General features: G+C 51.2%; 1 protein-coding gene across 6 annotated transcripts in view; it reads right to left on the bottom strand.

Annotated features, from left to right (window-relative positions):
• The window catches only part of BCOR (BCL6 corepressor), an 87,924-nt gene that overhangs the window by 64,024 nt on the left and 1,008 nt on the right, over positions 1-22,892 (bottom strand). For 3 of the 6 annotated variants that reach the window (XM_082219932.1, XM_082219938.1, XM_082219937.1), the window contains exon 1: positions 21,576-22,114. The exons of 1 other annotated variant lie outside the window; for it this stretch is intronic. The gene's annotated coding sequence lies outside the window, so the exon portion shown is untranslated. Of the gene's footprint in view, positions 1-20,696; positions 20,961-21,575; positions 22,115-22,892 lie in introns of those variants that run through there. 2 more of the 6 variants (XM_082219939.1, XM_082219933.1) reach the window with 2 other exon arrangements.

Here is a 22,892-nt window from a genome sequence, read left to right as displayed (position 1 = left end):
AGTTTAACAAAAGCACTTAATACTGAACTATTTAGACTGTCTTGAACAACTTTCCAGTATCCTTGAAGGACAGGGGCCTTCTCTGTGGTAGCTCCCAGATTATGGAACACTCCCTCCCTGTAAAGTTGCATATGTCTCCCATGTTGGCATCATTTTGCTGACAGTTAAAAATATACCCTTCGGGGCTGGGTGACAAGGGTTGGCAGTCTGTTATTCCTTGCCTGCTGTGTTGTGAACCTAAACTGTTTTGAGTATTTTTATATAGAAAATATATGGAGGTGGGGGGAGGGTGCCGAGCAGAAAGCAAAAACACTTCCTTTACAATGTGTGTGTGTCCATGGGCTCCTATTGGAAGGAGGACAGGGTAAAAAATATAACAGATGGGGGGGAGAGAGAGAGAAAATATTGTGGGATGCGTTATTACTAGAGCAGTCAAGTACAACATTTTCTTGTTGCCTAGAATGGACACACAGCGGAATGTGACTCCAGACAGGGAGGACTTCCTGTCATACCTTCTCTGGAGCTTCTTCCCCCTGTGTGTGACCCTAGCTGACCAGATAAAAGGGCAAGCCACGCAACCATCTCTCTCTTGCTCTCTTGGACCCTCGCTGTCCTGGCTCTTATCCAGCACACAGCTCAACCGTCAAATAGGATGGAGCCCAAAAGCAGAAAGTCTGAGATGTAGCTCAGACTTCTTTTCACTGCAGCCACAAGATAAAACCTGCCTTCAGATTACTGCTGTGAACTGAATGTGAGTAAAACTTTATTCTTACTTTTAAAGAAGACTGTGTTGTGTTATTCTTATTTTAAGAGGGAAATCAAGGGGAAACTTACCAGGAACAATCCAAACTGGACAAGCCAGGCTGGACTGCTTAATTAAAGGATTATAACGAATCATCAACCTGCTTCCAATAAGTTGCAAAGGAAATGTGCTCTGCTGTTTACTCGCTAGCGTGAGTGAGGAGGGATAATAGTCAAACAATATATCCTCTCCTACCTTCCTTAACATTCCCACAAATATGAAAGATTATGTGCCATTTTTAAACGTAGTGAAACAAACAGGGATCAACTGTATCCTCAGGACAATTATCCTGGAGAATAGCCCAATGGGCTTCAAGGAGAGATTCCTGAACTAAGCCATTTGTAGACTGGAGATTGTATGTACAAAAGTAACTGAAGCTGTGGTCCTGAAAACACCTGCAAGATTTTACATCTTCAAATTTTTTTCTTAGATGCAAGTGGAATGTGTCCTTTGGTAGGCCCCCTCTTCTGTCAGTGGGCCCATGTGGGTTTATCTGGCTGTGGTGGGCAAGGCACCAAGGAGAAGCACTGTGTCTAGCTCTGTCTTAATTTTCCACAATTGCCTGTAACAATGCTAGGTAGGACCTATTATCATAAAAGAATAGCTAGATCCAGCTCCCTGGCACTGCTTTGAATGCAAGGCCGGGTGTGGGTATGTGCGTGCAAGGGGCAGGCATCAGCAGAGGACCCTGCCAGGTACTTGGATCCTAGCAACTCCCAAGGATGTGGTTGGGGAAGGGCCATAGTTTAGTGATGAGATGTATGCTTTGCATACCCAGGTATGCCCAGGTAGGACTGGGAGATCCCTGACTGAAAGAGAGCAGCTGCAAATCTCTGTAGCCAGTGCAGATCTAGATTTACTCAATGGTCATATTCAGTATAAGGTAGCTTCCTATGTGCTTGTGCCATCCACATCTGGAAGAGACTGCAATCCTTACTTCCTAAAGAACAGTGTTCCTCCCTGGCTTCAGGTAGGTGTTCCAGGACACTGTGTACTCCATGCATGATTATCTAGCCCAGGGGTTCCCAAAGTGTGGTCTGCAGGTTTCATTCAGGTGAGCTGCAGCATGCCCACATTAAATATTCATAATGATTTTTACTGATATTTTTTATTGCTTCTTTTATTTCTTATGTTGTAATTTATTGTATTACAGTCTGAGTTCTATGGAATGTGAGTTGTAATATAATAAAATAGAGTATAAGAAATAAAAGAAGCAATTAAAAGGCAATTAAACATCATACAGCTCCTAACATGGCACAACACAACAGCTACAAAAGGCAGAATATCATTAAATGGTCTGTAAAGACCATTAACAATTTTCAAGAGGTCCATGGTCCAGGTGGGATTTGGGAACCAAATATCTAGTCTAGCGTAAGAGCAGGCCAGTTGTTTGTTTTTAGGTGAATAAGCCTTTCAAAAGAGTGAATTCACAGGTGCGTGTTCTCAACTACATGACCTCAGTATCAAGTGTTGACAGCCATCACAATTAGAATCACAGAATTTTAGAACTGGAAGGTACCCCAAGGGTCGTGTAGTCCAACCCCCTCCAATGCAGGAAGAGGACACACAGCACTTCCTTGGGGCTCCAGGGTGGATGCTTTTCAAAGGTGCAGGCTCACACATTTCAGCTGAGGCATGAGATAGGCAGAAGTGTGTGTGCATGTGTGAATCAACCCTCAGCTAAGCTGCTTACATTCTGTAACATCCTCCCCGGGCGCATACATCCTTTCCCTACTTTCAGAGGAATATTATGCAGTTGGGGACACGCGTGCTAAATAAATGTTGCAGGTGAGGGTCGTCGTCCCCCTCCTCTAACTGGCCCAAAAAAGCTCATTCCTCCCAGTAGCACTGGGAGGTGTTGTTCTTTCAGCTCAGCTTTGTGGTTCCTGCAAAACCACCAGACACACTTACAAAGGAGTAAGGGCCATTGCACCCCGCAAGACTTGAATTTCCAAACGGGCTGGTTGGGGACTGCGCCGCGAGATATTCAAAGGGGGGAGGGGAGAAAGAGAGGCGGGCCTCAAACCCCCATCCCAGGAAATCGATGAGGAAGATGATGCTGGGGTGGATTTCTTGTGTTTAATATTTGTTTTGTTTTTCCCTCGAGCATGCTCGCTACTTTCTTTTCTAGGGCCCGGGGCGAAACCGTTGTCCCCTGTCGCCGCGCCGCCCCCTTTAGTTCTCTCTCCCTCGCCATAGAGAGAGCTTTGTGTAAAAGCCGAAGAGGCGCTGGCTGCTCGCGCTCCAACAGCTGTCACATTATTTGCACTAGCTGTAAACAGCCTTCGCCCCCCCCCTCCGCCTTTCTCCCTCCCTCCCCACACCACATAGTTAAATCCAGACTAACAATCCACAGTTAGAGATCAAACCAACAACAGCAGCATTGTGTCTGCCCTTCCTTGCTCTAGCATCACTCCTGCAGCTGGTTTACTCGAAACAAGGAGCCCCCCTCTCCCCTCCCGAGCCCCCCGCCTCCCCCCAGGCCAGGGAACTATTTGTATCAGCCAGTCCCTCACTCTCGCGAACTCTCCTTGGGCAATAAATGGGGTCTTTTAAAAAGTAAGCTTTTCTCCGCCTCCCCGCGCGCCACCCCCGTCCTCTTTTTGCTCTTTTTTGACGCGTCTCTCTCTCTCATTTCCTCCCCAAGTCGCCCTCTCCCCGAAGGGCCAGGTCAGAGCTGGAGTCCTCTTCTGCTCGCCTCGAGTCCAGCTGCAGTAGCTTAGCGCGCCCCCCGCCCGCCCGTGCCTTTGCCCGGGTCTCGCTCATTGTGGCTCTTAGAAGCTTTAATGCCTCTCGTTCCGCAGGAGAAATTCCTCAGCTGGCTGCATTTGCAAGCGCGGGCGTCGGTGGGGGGGGGCGCCGAGCAGAGACTGTTGCTTTCTTGCCGTCCTGCTTTTAACAGTTTCTTTCCCTCGTGGTCCTTAAGAGACGCCCCCCGTCGCCGCTGCCCCCCCCCCCGCCCCCAGCGCTCCTCATCAGCTCCCCAGACGCTACAGGCTCCGGACAGTGACGTGGACCCGATTATTTGCACTGAGTGACACGAAGAGACGCCGTGTCACTCAAGCGAGAGGGACGCGGAGGGAGGGGGTGGTGGTTTGAAATCCTCTTTCTTCCAGCGCCTGCCGCACCCGGCGCCCGCTACCTGAAGCGAGCACTTGCAGACCGGTTTTCTGCTCCCTGCACCAGCTGAGGCCCAAATACTCGAGTCGTAGCTGTCTGGAGAAAAAACGAGCTGTCAGAAAGGGCGCCCGGGGGGTTATTCTGATGCTGGGATTCCCAGCCTGGGAAACTTCCACCCAGTAGAAGAGATAGGGGTTACTGGGTCGGTGATTGTGGGGGCGAAGAAAGGGGTAGAACCATAGAAGTGTAGAGTTGGAAGGGACCCTGAGGGTCATCTAGTCCAACCCCCAATGCAGGACTATGTAGCTCTCCCATATGAAGGTAGGGCATCCGCATTAGCGTAGGCGCAGCTCATGGCTACCCATGACCTTGCCTAGGTACCACCTTCTGGCTTGTCCCAGTTCAAATGAAAGGAGGCCTCGCTCATCTCTTATTCTCACGTCCCACGCCCACTAACCGCTCGACAATATCCAAGTTGACTCGGTCCTAAATCCCTGTGTTCAGTTAGGATTTACTCTCAAGGCAAGTGCATATAATATTCCCCCTGTTAGAGCGACCTAGACCCACTGGATATTGCTCCCGGACATACTTGCTGCTGCTGCTGCTGCTGCTGCTACTCCGCTATGGTTTTGGCCATGCCCGAGCAAAATAACGGAAGTGGAAGATCTTATGCCGTGTGACAGGAGCAGCCTCAGTGAGGCCTGCCATATTTTATTGGACTACAATTCCCATCAACCCTAGTCATTGTATCCAGTGGCTAGGGATTATGGGAGCTGTAGTCCCTGCCGAAGGTGATGCCGGCGAGTGCCCCCCCCCTCTCTCTCTCTCTCTCTCACACACACACACACACACACACGTGTCCTCCTAGGCACCCTATATGTACTCATTGAGCAATTGAACTATTTGCCTATCCTTAAAAATAAAAAACCCTGCTGCGTAAAATACAACTCTTGTATGCCAAAGTCCTCAGGAACCGGAGGAACAGCTGCTTAGGTGTCCTGATCTTTTGGGCAAATACTGTAGCTGCTTTGGTCTCTCTGGGCCAGCGGGCAATTTGCCACCAACTACTTGTTCAAAGCCCAGGCGACCCTCACCGCGGAACAAACACACAGCCTTTTACTTGGGAAAGAGACCCCGGTCCAGCCTGCGGCTTTCCTCCTCTCGAGTAGCTGGCCTTTAGGTTCAGCGCAATTCATCTCGATTATGACGGGGAGACCAGGTGGCTGGAGCTGTGCAGGCCGAGTCTCAGCTGCGGTCTCCAAGAGTGCAGCTTTGGGAGGCACCAACAGCCGCGAAAATTAACTCTTGACCCTAAACACATTTACATGGCAGCCGGCCCTGCTCAAGTCAAGAAGGCTGGCTGGCTCCAGTGTGCGAATGCAGTTAACTCTGCAAAGGGAGTAAATCTCGTGGTTGTACCTCCGTAGACCCCTGGCAACTGACAAACAGGCCTGTGTCATAAGCAACCTCTCAAGACCGTTTCTTTTTGTTTTCCATTTCGCCCCTCTTTTATTACTACTGTTTTTATAAAAATAATTTTCTAAAAAAAACTCTCGAAAATACAGCCGAAAAACTAGGATACGAAAGAGGCGCGGGGAAACTAAAGCGGTTGGGAAGGGAGGAAATTGGCGGTGCATTTCCTTACTTGCCAACTCCTAAATTTTATTAAACCATTGGGGCTTACTCCTAAAGTGTGTCAGAGATGGCAGCCTAAGCGTCTTGCTTCACCTTAGAAACTGTAACAGCCTAACCCGATGCAAGATTACTCGCCGGAAGCAAAACGCACAAGAGTCCTTAAATGGGCTTTTCCCCCACGTTAACTGCGCATGGGGTAGACCGCAAGACTTCTCTGGAAATAAGTCCCATTTAACTTACTTCCGAGTAACCACGCATTGGATTGGGCTGCCGGCGCGGCAAAGGATTGTTTGTGCCTTCTTCGCTGCCACAGGAAAGCAGGGAACTTGCTCCACTGCAAGCCGAAACCCCAGGCGGCATCTCACCCCAACCAAGGCAAACCAGTAAGCTCGAGGGAACTTACTTCCGAGGGAGAAGACATAGGATCGGCCTGCGCGGGTCTTTGGATCTGGGGCTCTGCCTGTGCTCGAGACAGCGGGAGGCGCAGACTCCAGCTCTAGCTACTAAAGGTTAAAAGGTTTCGCTAGCGCAGCTCCTGTGTCTCCGACAGACGAGCCGCTGCCTCCGCAGCACCCAACTTCCGAGCCAAATTCTCCCGGGCGAGCGATTCCAAGCATCCGCGTCTTTGTAGCCCTGCTGTGGTCAGTTACAACCGGTGCCTCAGCCGAGCTGGCAATTTATTTGCTTGCCGCTGTACAAAGTGGGGGGGGGGGGGCGGGTGGAGAGAGGAGGGAGAAAGAGAAAACCATTGCTAACAAAATAATGTCAGCAAAGGCTGCAACACATTCTTGCGAGAGAGCAGCGCTTCGTGCCTACCGAGGCTCTTTCAGCACAAAGGCTTTTAGAGAGGAAGACGGGAGGGGGCGGGGGAGGGAGCGAGAGCGCTCTCGTATTTCAGGGCTGTTGTCCCCCTGGGAACCAAGAACCAAGTGTAGCTTCAATCAAATGCTGACTTCTCCTTCGGGAACTCAGCAGGAAACCTGATCTCACAAGTTTATGCCTGCCTCCATCTACACGGGCTGGGCTCCCCCCACGCCCCCATCCGCCTTCCCTTTCATACCAGCAATTTGTATATAGAGAAGAGATCCAATATTCCTGATTGAAAAGGAGATGAGGCGGGAGGGCGGGGAAATCAGGTCGGGGACTCTCCGTTCTTGCCAAAAGCAAAACAGCCTCGAAACATCCACGCAGGCCAGCCTCGCGTCGCATCCACTGGGGCGAAGCCGTTGTTCCAAGCTCGCCAGCCGTCTCCTCCTCCCACCCGTATTCTTTATGCTCTTGATTACACGTACAAGGAATCTCCGGCGCTTAAGGCTGCAGCCCTCTTGGGTAGACTTCCTTGAGAAGAAGTCCCACTGAACTTAGTGGGGCTTACCTCTAAGGAAATGTGCCTGAGAGCGGACCTTTGGATGTTTGCTTCCGCACCCAGATCATCGTTACTCAGCAGTAAGCAAGGATGCTCAGCCGGTGGTACCGGCTTCCTGGCCATTATTAGGAGGGCTGCATCACAGCCCGAGGACCCGCTGCAGGATTTAGGCGCGCTCAACTGTTTGTAGGACGGGGCTCTTTGGTCAGATATACGAAGCCACTGGAAACATTTACGGTTCGCTCCGTTTCGACCCATTCCCCGAGACCAGATTAGCCGAACCACTTGGTTTCACGGATCCGGTTGGTTCCACTAAAACAATGCAACCTGATCGGCGTAATAGTTTAAGCGCTGTCTAGAATGGGAGCCCAGGCATGGGCCAGGTGGAACGCGCCCAAACAGCAACCTTGTGGCGAGAAACAATGCTCTCAGGAAGGCCACTGTCCATCCGGGCCACCCCATCTCCTCCTCCTCTCCAATCAATGATCAGAAAGGATTATTGATGGGGAACTGCAGCTTCTTTTGCAAGACCAACTGCGAGCGTGGTTTACCCAACCCGCCCGGCCAAGAAGCAGCCAGGAGGAAAGGGAGATGACAGGAACCGAGACTCAGTGGGGAGGAAGGCGCACCAGTCACTTCCTGCTCTGAGGTTCCTTAACTGGGGGGAGGGGGGCGTTTCAGCCACTCCTCTCTCTCTTTTTTACAACTCTGCTTGGCTTCTGCTTGTAAAGTGTTCCTGAAACTAACAACCCATGGTTCAAGTAACATCTCAGCTTGTTCAGAGTACAGGGGACAAAAGAACTCTCCCCTGGCCTACCCGAGATAGCAGATACCACAACAAACATATCAGCCTGAAAGCACCACCAAACCCTTTGCTTATTTTTTCTTAAACCAGAGTAGAGTCCTTATGCATGTCTACTAGAAAGTAAGCAAAATACTTACTCTCCACAAAGTGAATAGGATTATTGCCAAATACTCCTTTTTCACCACCCCCATATATATTTTTTTCCAAGTGCTCCCCTTCTCTTTAATGTTGCACTTATTTAGCAAACCTGGAATTCGCTTAATTGCTGTCTTTTGGCCTCCCCCAGCAACTTGCTCCTTTTGAAAATGCTGTAGGCACTCAAAATTATGCACACTCTACAATCTATCACTATGTCAGGAAAGGCCTTGCAGAGGTGGCATAGAACTACTGAGCAAACATAGCTCATGGATTGCAACCACACATCTTATTTTGGGTTTGGGGTTTCCTTCAAGGAAGCCAGTCATCCTCCTGATAAGAATTTGCCTATGCCAATTATAATGTGCAAATGGGTAACCTGAAACTGCATGTGTATTCATAAGTGAGCCTCAATGAGTTCACTGGCACTTACTCCAAAGTAAGTATAGTATTCATTGTATTGCAGCCATTACCATGTTGCCCAAGCCACAGTAAATCCAGAATCACTTGATTCATTGACTGATTGCTTTGAACTCAGTGTACCTAGAAGTACATGCGTTAAGCTCTGTTGCCACAGTGCACACCCTGATAACTGAATCCTGATCTACAGGTTAAAGTTCACATTATGGAAGATGCCAGCATGGTTAAAGAGCAGTGTAAACAAAGGTATAAAAAGCTAAGAAGGTTCCCCTATTCCAAAATGAAAGTCTTGTCCTAATTAGGTGGTGGGAATTAAAAACACACAAGTTATGGCAAAACCAATGTGCTGGGTAAAAGAAGCCAGCACAGCAATTGAGAAGCAAAATTCTAAGTGCATATAACAACTAACATTTAGTAAAATAATATACGGCTTTATAAGGCTTTGGGCTGGGTGTCCACCAGTATGCAGATGATACCCAGCTATACCTCTCCTTCAAATCAGAACCAGTGAGGGCAGTGAAGGTCTTGTGTGAGTGTCTGGAGGCGGCTGGCTGGTGGATGGCGGCTAACAGATTGAGGCTGAATCCTGACAAGACAAGAAGTTATTGGGGCACAGGGGGCGGGTGGGTGTGGGGGACTCCCTGGTCCTGAACAGAGTAACTGTGCCTCTGAAAGAACAGGTGTGCAGCCTGGGAGTCATTTTGGACTCACAGCTGTCCATGGAGGCACAGGTCAATTCTGTGCCCAGGGCAGCTGTTTATCAGCTCCATCTGGTACGCAGGCTGAGACCCTACCTGCCTGCAGACTGTCTCACTAGAGTGGTGCATGCTCTAGTTATCTCCTGCTTGGACTATTGCAATGCACTCTACGTGGTGACCCAGAAACTACAACTAATCCAGAATGTGGCAGCTAGACTGGTGACTGGGAATGGACACCCGGTCCTAAAGGATCTTTACTGGCTCCCAGTATGTTTCTGAGCACAATTCAAAGTGTTGGTGCAGACCTTTAAAGCCCTAAATGGCCTTGGCCCGGTATACCTGAAGGAGCATCTCTGCCTCCATCGCTCAGCCCGGACACTGAAGTCCTCCTCTGAGGGTCTTCTGCTGGTTCCCTCACTGCAAGTAGCGAAATTACAGGGAACCAGGCAGAGGGCCTTCTCAGTAATGGGGCCCTCAGTAGTGGTTCCCTCCCTATGGAACACCTTCCCTTCAGATGTCAGTGAAACAAACAACTATCTGACTTTTAGAATACATCTGAAGGCAGCCCTGTTTAGGGAAGTTTTTAAGGATGTTGTTATTATGTTTTTAGATATGTTGTAAACCGCCCAGAGTGGCTGAGGAAACCCAGCCAGATGGTAGAAGTGGTATTATTATTATTATTATTTATTATTATTATTATTATTATTATTATTATTATTATTATTATTACCATCCAGACAAGTCTTCTTAATGATTGGTAACTGATTAAAGTATGAGTAGCAGAGGGTACAAATAAAGAAACAATTTCCTACAATAGAGAGAAATAAGCAGTGGGGTAGGATCAGACTTGAGACCTGTCCCCCACCCCCCATAGGCAATCTGAAATCCAGGACAAGTAATGAGGTAGCCAGGTTTATGGATAACATCCAAATCCTTCAGATTGGTAAAATCCCAAGTAGACTATGAAGAACTCCAAGATGGGCAATTGGCCGACAAGATGGCCAACAGAATTCTATCTAAGTGCAAAGTGATGCACACTGGGGCACAAAAGCCTAACTTCGTATGATGGGAGCTGACCTAGCAGTGACCAACCAGGAAAGATCCAGGAATCATGGCAGACAAATCAATGTGGAGGGAGGGAGGGACGGACCCCACTTCAGTGTGCAGAAGTACAGTGGTACTTCAGGTTAAGAACTTAATTTGTTCTGGACGTCTGTTCTTAACCTGAAACTCATCTTAACCTGAGGTACCACTTTAGCTAATGGGGCCGCCCGCTGCCACTGCACCACCACCGCGCAGTTTCTATTTCTGGGTTAGGGGAGTCTGGAACCTGAAGCGTCTGTAACCCGAGGTACCACTGTATTGAAAGAGGCAAAGTCAACTTGCCACTCTGGGTATTCACTGCAGTCATATGTGGACAATCATGCAAGAAGGAACAGAGACAGGCTTGCATGTCTTTGCCTTCTCCAGAACATCACCTTTATCCATTTTGCAACCCTCCATGGACTTGAGGGGAAAATTCTAAAGCAGGGAACCTTCCTCCATGCAAGAAGGCTCCCAGCTGATATAGAAACGGCAGGGTTCTGAGCTGTACATAAAGCCTCCATGAGTAGATAGGTGAGGTTCCCTGCTTCAGACTTTTGCCTTCAAGTTTGTGGAGGGCTGTGAATAGGGTGAGGTGACACACCAGCCTCTACATCACTGTTTACATGCAAGCGTGCCGAACAAACAGGGCTAGAAGTATAAGCCTTACAGCCTTTCTAGATATTTGTGGTTGGGCCACCTTTGGAGCACTGCATGCAGTTCTATTGCCCCATCTAAATAAGGAAACTATAGAACTGGAAAAGGTACACAGAAGGGGGACAGATTCCTTACCAGGATAAAGACTTTTAAAGTTGTGAATAGTTTGAAGAGGGTGTATGATTTTTAAAAAAAGTTTCTCCACTTCTCAAAATACTAGAGTTTAAGATTGCCCAATGAAATGAATCAGAAGTCAATTCAGACCTGACAAAAGTAAATACTGTACAAAAGTAAATTTATGGAACTCGCTGTCACAGGATGTGGTAATGCCACTAAATAGGATGGCTTTTAATGGGCTAAACAAATGCATATAGAGGATATCGCAGCTCCTTCACATGATAGCTAAATGGAACCCCCTTTTCAAAGGCCAATGTACCAGAATATTTTCTGCTGCCAGCTGGAGACCTACTTTTTCACCCAGGCATTTGTGGGTATTAGTGCCAGTAAGAATCCTTCTATGTTATCATTTGTGCAGTGCTGTTTGTTGTGTTGATTTATTGTCTGCTCCCCTTTTTGTCTTATGGAATACTTCAATTTTTATATATTATTAATTGTATCTCACACTGGGTTTGTTTGTCAATGACGAGCAGGCCACATATATTAAAATATTATTATTATTATTACATAAATACCAGAGTCTGGGGACAGCTGTGTTGCCTTCCTGCCCTGCTTGTAGATTTCCCAGAGGCATCAGTCTGGCTACTGTTGAAAGAGAATGCCGGACTAAACGCATCTCCCCCCACCCCCAGTCTGGTCCAGCACTGCACTTCTTAAGGTCTTATTATAGGCTGTGCATGCTCAGATCTATATATACAGACATCAGAAATAAAACCAGCACAGCCCCAAATATAGTGCCCCATCAAATAGGGCCATTACAAGCCCCCAGGAACCTGTCAATCCCTGTCAATAATCTGGGCTCCAAATCTCACTTTCTATGAATGTGGGTTTAATGTGGCTTAGATATCCCTGGTTGAATTTATGCAGGGAATTATTATAAGCTACCCTGTTTTTGTTTGTTTGTTTCTTTGTTTAATGCTTGGGTAGTTTCAATCCATCCTAAATATTTACTCTGAAGAAAGCCCCAAGGATTTTAATGGAAACTACTTCCAAGGAAGTGTGCATAGGATGGCGGATATGACCTACTTCCAAGCAAGCAAGTTTGCTTCTCTAAGCCTGCACCCCCTCCTGCATTTAATAACACCACTGAAGTCTTCTGAAAAGCCTAAGCAAGATTGTCTTCATCTAAGCCTACAATTCACTTCCTTGATGGAAAGCACAACCTTGCAGTGCAAAAATAGACAACATCCGCTTACTTCTTACCCCCCCCCCACCAAAACAAGCACAAAGTAAATATAGCCTGAACTCTACCAATTCACTTTCCTTCACTTTTCAAGAGCCTCCCATCCTAAGGGCAGCCACAACTGCAATTTTGTTCAGATGTGGGAAACTGATTTTATTCCTGATCACTAGAGCTGTACCTTTTGATAGAAACATTAAGTCAGCATGCTCTCCCTTCTTAAACAAAAACAAAAAGCAGCAGAGTATTCTGTTCCTGAAGTATGACAAGTATCCCAGTTTGTGCATTTTTTGGAATCTGAAGTTGCAGTCCTTTGCACACTTCTTTAAGGAGAAGGCTTAACTGAGCAAAGTGGGCCTAGCTTCTGAGTAAAACAGGATCTTTCCGTGCTGCTGCAGCCCCCTCGACTGACTAATAGCAGAATGCTTTCAAGTTAAACAACAACAGCACACAAATGAAAGCACTGAGGTTTAAGACATCAGGCCTCCAGACCTGGATGGAAGCCCCAGTCATTTTAGCGGGCCTTCCTTCCAACTAATTTGTTTAGGATTTAGGTGTTAGAGGAGTGACCAGGTTTTTTGTTCTGTTTTTGTTTGTCTCAGTTTACCGTAGGCAGGCATTACGCTCAAGGATCCCACCTAAAGCTAAAATCGCATATAGTCAAAACATATAGGGTGCAAGGGATTGCCAAAGTCTTTCTGTCCAGACACAGACACTCTTTCTACCCCCTTTTAATTCCCACACACCCACCTCAAATTTTTTTGCTAATCTGAATGCCCACAGGTTAAATGTGTTTAAATTGCAAGGTAACTGTACTGAGAAGCTAGCCCCATCGCCTTAATTAAAGCTTACTCCCAGAAAAATGTGCGCGGGACTGTAGCCTTAGACACTAAGTAAAGCAGGTCAAAGCTGCAATCCTATCCATACTTATTTGAATGAACACACACACACACCCCAATGAACAAGCTTGCATAGGATCCAACTGCACAGAGAACATTTGCGAAGAGAAGTGTCCCCAATATACCAAAAATGGTCAGCGCTGTTTCGTGGCTTCTTTTGCACGCGTGTTCCAGAGAGCGGCTGCGGCGCACTTTGGGAGGAAGTGGGGTGCCTCCCCTCCCCCGCCCAGCTCTCCTGCTGCTACTAAATTAAGGCGATACAAAGTGCACGGAATGCTTTCCTCTAAGGAGATGTGCCGCAGAGCGGAACAGTCACCCACCCCCTTTCCTAACGGTTCGCTGACTACACTCAACTCTCCGCACAGCCAGTTTCCAGGGAAGCGACTGCTGCCGGATTCTGTATTTTTCTCCTCTAATTGCCTTATGATAAAATTAAAACCTTGTCCTTGCCTTCTGGAAGACAAGACTCACTCGCGATCCAATATATTCTTTTTACTTAATAACGTATGAGAGGACACGGCCGAAATTCCATAAAGGATCGGAAGTCTTCCAAGGGACTCGCGCGGATTTCCACGGTGGGATCGCTCAGGATTCCCACTCTCGCTCTCTGGAACAGAGCCGGATAACGTTCAAAGCGACCCAAGCCACCTCCCTCTTCCTCCAAGTTCCACGGTTCTAAAAATAGACGCCTAGCTAAGAACCCAGGAGTTTAGCAGGTCTTTTACGTTTGTGCCTAGACATTAAATTTAGTTTAATTTAGCTTCCGGTGTTTAATTTTAGCCAGTCTTCCCCTTCCCCGCCCCCTTCTCTCCCTCTCATGCAAATCAATATGGCAATTACCATCTAAAAGCTTGCCCAGCCCCAGGTCAATGTAAATTGATCATTGTCCGCCTCCTACAAAATAACACCGGGAGCCTGTGGTGCATAATGAGATTATACTGGAAAGTGTCTTGCAGATCACGAAATTATATTTCATGCAGCCAAAGGATCGTCTTCCACGCGGGCTTCCTCCTACCTGCCCTCCTCACAGCACCGCAGCGGATGAAATGGGCCAGGTGTGTGTGCATAATTTAAATGCAAGCGGAAGGGCCAGGAAATGAGCTGCCGCCGCAGCTATCACCGCTTTTCTGCCCTGGCTTTCTAATCTTTGACAGGTAACCACGAGGCAAGAACCGCGTGCATAGGTTTCTCAAGTGATGAGGAATTTTAGTTTAGCCGTCTGTGTTTTCAGGAAGCCTAAGCTGCAAAGTACTTTGGTTCCCTAGCAAATAAGGAAAATGAATACGCTTCAAGAGGACAAACTGATTTTCTACGCGGTGTGGAGGGGGGGGTGCTGCTCGCTCCTTCGACTTGGTGGCCTCCTTGCTTTCTGCCCGAAAGTCAGCTCATCCATTCAGGAAGAGTCACCGCGCGCGCCAGAGGAGCCCTTGTGAAACATTCGTTAACTTTTGCCAGGAAAGCACGCCCCGGCTGCTTGCTCGCGATTCAGGGACCGACAGTTGAACAGGGCCGAGGAAAAGGGAGGTCGCTTCAGCGTAATTCTCGTTTATCAGCACGGCTTGGGGGAAAGGACACACAAGGATTAAACGCAGCCGGCGCTGCTCGCGGAAATGGGAACTCCCCCTGTCTGCAAACGAGGCCTCCGCTCCACGCTCGAGTCAGGGAGGGCTCTAGCGTTCTTCCTCCCTCCCACCCCACCTCCTTCGGATGTAGTACACACACACACACACACACACACACACACACACACACACACACGAGAACGACGTTAGTCTGGCTCTCTGGAAAGAATCTGCTTGATCTATTTAACTGGCTAGTGCAACATTGCGCGGAGAGGAAGGAAGAGGAGGAACATACGCACCCACCCACCGCCTCCCCTCCTCCCCACCTTCTCTCTCCCACCCTCGCTACCACTAGCATTTATTTTTAACAAGCAAGCCCAGCAGGCGAAAGCACCGGAGGCTGCGGTGCCGATCGTGTTGCATGGCTGTTTGTGAGGCCTCCCTGGAAATGGAGGGCTAAACGCGAGATGGTGCGTTGCGCCGCGACGCCTGGTATGTAAACCAAGCAAGCAGCCGCTGAACAGAAGCCGGGACAAGCCTGCTGTGCAGGATGAATGGATAGATAGATAGATAGATAGATAGATAGATAGATAGGGGCCTGATCCAAGGGGGCTTCTAAAATGCTTCAGTTCATTTCTACATTCGGTTAACACCTTCCAACCCACAGCAAAAGCCGGACAATTAAAAATAAATAAATCAGAGGGCTTATTTTAAGAAGGAGGGTTGTCTCCAGCCTAGTCCCCAACTCAGCTATAACTAAATGCCTTTGCCCCAGCTGACCATTAAAGCCTTTATCCCAGACGTAACTTCTGGTGGAGAGCTGGTGTTGTGTAGAAAGGAGTGTCAGATTGGAAATCTTCTGCTCAAATCTCAGCTCATCTAGTAGGAACTCACTACTACACAAATCATGCCTTAAAAGCACATATGAAGCACCCACTCCCAGGTATCCTGGGAACTGTAGTTTACCCTCTCAGAGCTACAATTCTCAGCAGTTTTAACAAACCACAGTTCCCAGGGTTCTGGGAGGTGCGTGCCTTAAATGTATGTTGTGTAGGCAGCCTAGATGACCTTGGGCAAGCCAAACACAACACTAGCCTACATTACAGAGGTGTTATTAAGGAATACTGAGGATGTGCTTAAAGCACTCCTGATGGTTCAAAATGGCTGCGTAAGTTGCCTCTGATAAAATGCTTTAGGAACGAGGTCTTGCGATATAAGGTCTTTTGGGTTCCTCATCCTCCCTCCAGGGAGCGAATACCTAAACTACTACAGTGGTACCTCAGGTTAAGAACTTAATTCGTTCTGGAGGTCTTTTCCTAACCTGAAACTGTTCTTAACCTGAAGCACAAGTTTAACTAATGGGACCTCCTGCCGCCGCTGCTGCTCGATTTCTGTTCTCATCCTGAAGCAAAGTTCTTAATCTGGGGTAATATTTCTGGGTTAGCGGAGTCTGTAACCTGAAGCGCATGTAACCCGAGGTACCACTGTATGCTGATATCACCTTCTCCTCAGGCAAATAACCGTATACAGAGGCGGAGGCCGCCCCGTCAAGACTAAACTGGAGAAATGAATTTTCCAAATTTACACGGGACACTCCAGCCGCTAAACCAAATGTGTTTTGAAGCCGGGGGTCTTTTGACTAGCCACAACAGAAAACAGGCGTTGGCTGGCCTTGAAAATGGGCCTTGCTCTCTTCTGCCTGAAGTTTGGCAAGCCACCCAAAAAAATACGCCCTACATCATAGCGTCTGTGGGGAGCTCCCTTTTCAACCCTCCTGCTTACAGAACGCTGTAGGAAGCCTGTGGCGATTGCAACAGGGACTTTTAAATTAGAAGTGCAAACTGGCCGGATGAAGGTGGGGGGAGGAGAGAGATGTAGCGGGACTCTAAGCCCCATGCCCTGAGCCCCTAAACACCTACAGTAAAGCCAGAGATTGCTCGCTGCTCCTTCAGTATTTCTGCAGCTGCTACAGTTATTTAGAGCCAAGGGCATGCGAAGCGCTGTGGAAAACACTGAAATAAAGGGGGGGGGCGGGAAATCCCATTAGAGGGAAAAGGCTATGCTGGGAAAGGGGGAGCGAGAGGCTCCCACAGCAAGTACTTCGAAGCAGCGCCACGTTGGACTGCCCACAGCAGGTTAGCCCTTAGATCCCAAACAGAAAGAGAAGTGAGGAAGCCATCAGATTTCCAGGAGAGAAAACTTCCACAGGCAGAACCCGAGGCCCTGAAATGGACGGGGTTTGCTTCCATCTACTATCTTTAGAATCCAGGCGCTAGCTGCTCCGCCGTTTACGACTCCCTGGAAGGGCTTCCTGTGCCTGCGATCCAGGAGGCGCTTAAATTACGTCTGTGCAGCGAGGCCCATTAACGTCGCAAAGGGAGCTTAACCGGCTTAAGCGCAAGGGTGTGGGAAATGCAGCCGCAGGGACTGAGGCTTGATTAGATGATCGGATTCTCACCCCCCTCACACACACACCCGCTCCTTCCCATCCCTCGCTCGCTCGCTCTCCTAGGTGTATATATTTAGCTAGCAGACACCCAGAGGGGTTTAAAAAGACTCCGAGTTCCCTCCTCCCACAATCATGCAGCAAACACGTTCAAGAAGAACTGCTTGCAGGCAGCAGGGGAGCAACCGAGACTCTCATCTGCGTGGTTGATTACAGCCCTAAAACGGACGACGTGTAATTTCAGTTCTCGCTCCAGATCGTGGGCTTGATTTCCAGGGGCCCACTTATCCGAGGGAGGGAGGGAGCAAGTGAGAAGAGGGGAGAGGGGGGGGAGAGACGCTGTAGGCTTTATTTGTCCTCGTCCCTATTAGCTATGCAGCCAATCTATCATTTCCGGCGGTGCTTCCATCTAATTACCGATGTATTTAGATGTGACGTGCAAAGAACTGTCGAGCTGCCTGCTTGGCTCTGCGCGGACTCCTCGTCGGGAAGCTTTCCAGCGAGGGCTGGAGCGCTGCGAGCCAGGGCTCCAGACAAAGAGGGAAAGAACTGAGCCGCGTCGCGGGCAAATCCAACGCAAAGCAGCTTTCCTCCGGGGTGATAAAGGGCCAGAGAACCTCATTCGGGGGCAGCCGGTGTCTGTGGGAAGGGGGGGAGGGGAGCTCCGAAGGCAGGCGCGCTTATATTCCGCAGAGAAGGGCTTTGCTCTTCCCCTCCCACCCATCAGCCCTTCTCACAGAAAGGAGACCCCAAACAGAAGCGCGCACAGAGAGCCAGAGCCCCCGTTTGCTTCTGTCAAGTCTAATGTGTCTCAAGGCAGCCGCAGGTAAGTTTTGCCCCGGCTCTCTCCGCTTATGTATTGACCAAACACAGGTGAGGCTCGCCTAGCCCCGTCGTATGGAACAAAGTCAGTCCCTACTGGGCACTCAAAAATCAAAGTACCCACACCGCCCACTCCCCATTTCTAAGAAAGGGAGAGCTGGATTCTGCTCCTAAGGTTGTTCGCCTGGAGGTCTTTGGCCGGAGTGGCTCCGAATTCTCCGCTCTGGCTTTGTCCTTGTGAGCTATGCCTCCCTCCTCCTCCTCCCCCCCTTCCCCAGAATGGAGAAGAGAGCGCTGAGTGGATCTCCTGCTCCAGCTCGACCCCCACCCCTTCTTCCTCCTCCTCCTCCTCCACCACGCCTGGCTCGCCTTGTGCTTCTCTGTGCTTGCCTGGCTCTGCCCCAACAGGACACGGGGTTAAGCGCGCTCAGCGGAGTTCCCAAACGACGAAACTTCTGGGAACGGAAGAATCTGGCACTCGGCTAGAAAAGGAGGTTCCTGGTGGTGGGAAACTGATCTTCACGGAGCATCGAGAGCAGCCCGAGGGATCGCGCCTCGGTCTCTCCCAACTTCCCCTCCCCCTGGAGACAGAAGATTTCTGCAACTGCCAGCCTCAACCCTTCACGCAGAAAAAATCTACCTCGATTTCTGACTCCTGAAGGGTTAACACACACATCCACACGCACCGAATCTCGCGGTGACCTTTTCCTTTGCGACTCCCCCACTCTCCCTTTCAGGCTCCGGTTCTTCCGCTCGCAGGGAGCTTGGACGGCTGTCTAGACCGATCTATCACAGGCGAGCGAAACAATACCGGTGGGGGGGGGGAGAGAAAAGCCGCCTTCCCTTTTCTCTCCTCCTCCTCCAGCACCGCACCTCACCTTCGAGATGAAATGGGGTAATAAAGAACCATCACCCGCAGTACCAACAGCTGGTGGGTATGCAGAGACCCCTGAAACAGCCCACCCTCATGGCTGACAAACGGGGTTTTGTCTGTCCCTGTTTAGCGCACGCTAAATGCGCGCGGCACGTTTCGTGTCCCGCAGTTGCCCTGGGCGAAGGGCCTGGGCTCCCCTCGGAGAAAGTGTGGGGAAAGAGGGGGAGAGGCGAGATTCCAGGCCTTCCAGAGAGTGGAGAACTTAATCATTGCGACGGAAGGGCTGGTTCCCAGATTTCACTCTTCTTTGCTTGTCCAAAAACTCCTTGACTCTATCTGACCCCAGCTCGAAAACGAAGCAGTTTCCGGCTTAGTAGATGGAAAGGCCGATTCCGCAAAGAGCTGGGAAATAGCTAATGGGATGTGCGACTCATTGATCCAGAGGATACTTCCTAATTAACTCCCAGTCACCAATTCAGAGATCTCGTCTCCTGTGTCAAACCTTGCGGGATGGAGGCCGGGGAGGAAATTCCAAGTCCTGCTTTTTACGGTCCGCCGAAAAGCCATTAAGGTTGTCTTGTTCGCAAAAAGACAAAACCCACCAGCTGCCACTTAAAATACCTACATAACATCCCCACAAGGCTGGTAAAGAGGAAACAAACAAAAAGACAAAACCTTAATTGAGCCCAGTCCTCCTGGCCTGCTTTACTCCAGAGCAGTCCCACTGGCCTCAACTAAGGGAGCACAAGGCAAGGGACGGGAGCTTTTATAACCACCAGGCCCTATCGCGAGGGCACCGCATCCCGCAGGCATCTCTGCCAGCGCCAACATTGCCCAGACGGAACTGTGTGTGTGTGTAAGAGAGAAAGAGAGCGCAAAGCTGGAAGCAGCCGCCTCCAGGAGCGGGACTCCCAAGATTAACAGCATGCAAATATGGCGTGGGGGGGGAGTGGGAGCCGATCCACTTCGGCAATGCTGAATGTACACAACACCCCCACTCCCCGGGGACAACTTAGTTTGGCCTCGGGGATCTGTCTCCAAGGTCCCAGGGCGATCTTGCAAGGGCGCTTCGCTTTACTCCCCTTACAATGCGGGAGGGGAGAAGTCTCGCTCTCCTTATCTCTGCTGGCAGATAGTCTTCGTGGGGCCCGTCTAAGGAGCCCTTTGGCCTAGGCCTCATGGAAAAGTTTACAAAAGCTTGACAGATCCAGCCCGCGCGACCAGAACGAGCGCAGACCGCCCTTTTGCCAAGGGAGGCGAACGCGAAGCTGCGGGGCTTCCACCGAGCAGATGGAGAGCCGAGAAGGGAATTGCTCGGGAGAATTAAATACGGAAACAAGCTCCGAGGCGATTGCCATTAAAACACCAGCACGTATTTCCCTCGCAGCTTCTGATTCAAGGGGTTTTGGGGTTTTCCGATCTACGCTTCCCTCCACTCTCTCTCCTCCTCCCCCCCCCACCGCTTCCTTCCACCCACATACCTCGCTTTTCTGAATCTGAGACGCAGCCGGCGAGGCAGAAACGAAAGGCGAAGGCTTCGCAAAGCTAGAGATCGCCCCCGGACTGGCTTCGCAACAAACAAGCTACGTGCCTCAGATGCCGAGCACAAGCAACCCCGGAGTTGGCTAGGGTTTTCCAGCCAACAGCCTCCGCCATCCGCTCCTGGGAGGCAAGTTCTCAACCTCCCCGGAGCCAGAAATGAAAGGTGCAAAGGACGCCCGAAATTCCTAACGGCGGCGCTGGACCTCTTCCCACCCCCACCCCAGACTAGCAACACAAAGTCTTTGAACTGGAACCACCAGCTCTAGAACATCGCCTCTCCGCCGCCCCCGAACCTTCTCGTTTATCCCCCCCCCACAACCCGCCCAACCGACTCCGACACCCCCCTCAAAAAGTGGCCTCGAAAACAACCGGGAAGAAAACCTCCCACAGCCTCCGCAGTCTCTTTCCAAGAGCGTTCAGAAAAGCAACAAATACGCCCCACGCACGCACCGAAAGCGAGAGCCTCTTTTTACCTCAATCACGTTGGCTGTCTCTTCCCGGTACTCATCTTTGAACTTCGCTGCCGGTGGGCCAAAAGGAGAGCCAAGCAGCTCTCCGAAAACGCTCCTTTCCCCTCCACCCACTCTCCCCTTTCCCCCTGGGAGCCCAGAAGTGGCGGCTGCCAGAGGTGGGGCTTTTATAGCCCTTTCCAAATCCGAAAGATAAAAGAGGAGCGAGACGCCGCGAAGCCTCTTCTCTCGATCCTCCTCCGCCCGCCGCCACCTCCTTCCTGCTGGAGCAGACAGAGCGCGACCGGCAGCTTCCCCTTTCCTCGTCGCTCGCTCGCTCGCTCCCCCCCCCCCACCTCGCGCCTCTCTTCACAACCCTGCAAACTTCAACAAACCCGCGCAACACACCCGCCCCTCGGAGCACTCCCCCCACCCGACGCCTCCGCGTCCCGCCTCTCCCCGGCCAAGGCGCATTCAGGCGGTGACCGCTGTGCTCGCGAACATCTCCCTCGCCTCCACGCCGCCCTCCTCCTCGGAGCCCGGATCGTTTCAGGTTGAGAGACATTCTGGCAGCGATCCCAACCGAGGAGAGGCAGGCTGGGACCAACGCGCGCGCTCTCTCTCTCTCCTACGCGCGCGCACACACAGACACACACACACACACACACACACACACACACAGAGGCGCACCCCAGCCAGGTCTGGGGGCGGGGGGGGGTGTTGAGGAAAAAGGTCGCCGCGTCGAGGTCCCCCCTCCCCACACACGGGAGAAGTGTACCAAGACTCAAGCGTACCGCATGCGATCGTCGCCCTTTTTGGTACTTGGCCGTCGCGGCGTTTCCGCAGAGAGAGAAAGAGAGACGAGAGAGAGAGAGAGAGGAGTTCAAAGGGGAGAGCGCTGACCTTAGCCTCGGCTCCGGAGATGCCGCCGTGGTGTCGCTCCGGCGTCGCTTCTAGCGTGTCCTCTCCAAAGCGAGCCACTCTCAGTCTGGGTGGGCGAGAAAAGTTTGCCAACCTCCGAGCCCAAGGGGGGGGAGAGACCCGGGCTGCCCCCACGTCGGACAATCCGGCCACCGGCGGACCTCGGCAGGGCAGCTGGGGCTGCGCGGGTTGGAAGGGGGGGGGAGCGAGACCTACGGTCACCCCGCTTGACTATCGCTCGGGCTCAGCACCCCGCCAGCAGCAGGCTCCCTCCGGCTGCCCGACGGCTCGGCTCTGGCAGCGCCATGTTGCTGGTGTGGCTGCTCCGGGCTGGGCTCGACGGCTCCTGGCGACGGCGCCTACATGCTCTTTCTTCCCTGGCTAGAGCCCCGCGTCCTGGCGGCGGCGGCGGCGGCGTGTGCGTGTGTGTGGCTGGGCTGGCTCTGGGGATTTAATCCACCGGGAAAGCCGCTCTTCCTCACCTTGCCGCTGGGAGAGCAGGCTCCGTCTGCTGCACGCTGCCCCCCTTCGCCTCCTCCTCCTCCACCGCCTCCTCCTTCCCTTCCCCGCCCTCTCCTCTTTCCCCTCCCCTCCCCCCGGCGGGCTCAGCACTCAGGGAGCCGCCGCCAGTAGAGGCAGCGGCAGCAAAGCCACCTCCACTCCGCTCTCCCAAACAGCAGCAGCAGCGAGGCTTCTCTTCCCCCCGCGCTCTCCCGGAGCTGCCTCTTTTCTTTCCTTTTTCCCCCTTTCTCCAAGGCTTTTCGCTTTCTCTCCTTAATTGATTCCCCGCCACTCCGCGGCGTTTCCTGGCTGCTCCCCCCCCCTTCCCCTCTCTCTCCTCCTCGCTCTGCTTGCCTTGCCCTGCCCTGCCTGAGGGCGCCCTGAGGAGACTCCGCTCTCCTTTTTGACCAGGCGAGGTGGAAAAAAAGGGGGAAAGTCTCTTCCCGCCCCCTCGCCAGACTCCCTGCTCGGCTCGGCTCGCTACCCAGAAGGCCAGTGGAGAGAGAGCCGCAATTACCATAAAGCTCCTCTCCCTCCGCTTCGCCAAGCTGTCAAAGCCCCGGCAGCAGCGGCAACGGCAGTAGCAGGCGCAGCCAGACCCCCGCCAGCCCGCCCGCCCGGCTTCCTCTCCTTTTTTCGCCCGAGGCAGAAGGCTTCGCTCTCCCCCTTCCGCGACCTCCTCGCCAAGCCGAGCGAGCGCGGGCTCCTCTCCGCCTCAATATCTGCTTCTCCCAAGAGCACCTTCCCGCGTGTCGCGTGTGTGTTGTTCGCGACCCCTTTTCTCCCTTTTCCTCAGCC

Source organism: Podarcis vaucheri, assembly GCF_965113315.1.
Source record: "Podarcis vaucheri genome assembly, chromosome: 4".
Taxonomy (NCBI): Eukaryota; Metazoa; Chordata; class Lepidosauria; order Squamata; family Lacertidae; genus Podarcis; species Podarcis vaucheri.
Note: the sequence above shows the minus strand (reverse complement) of the source record. Positions and strands in the feature narration are given on the sequence as shown.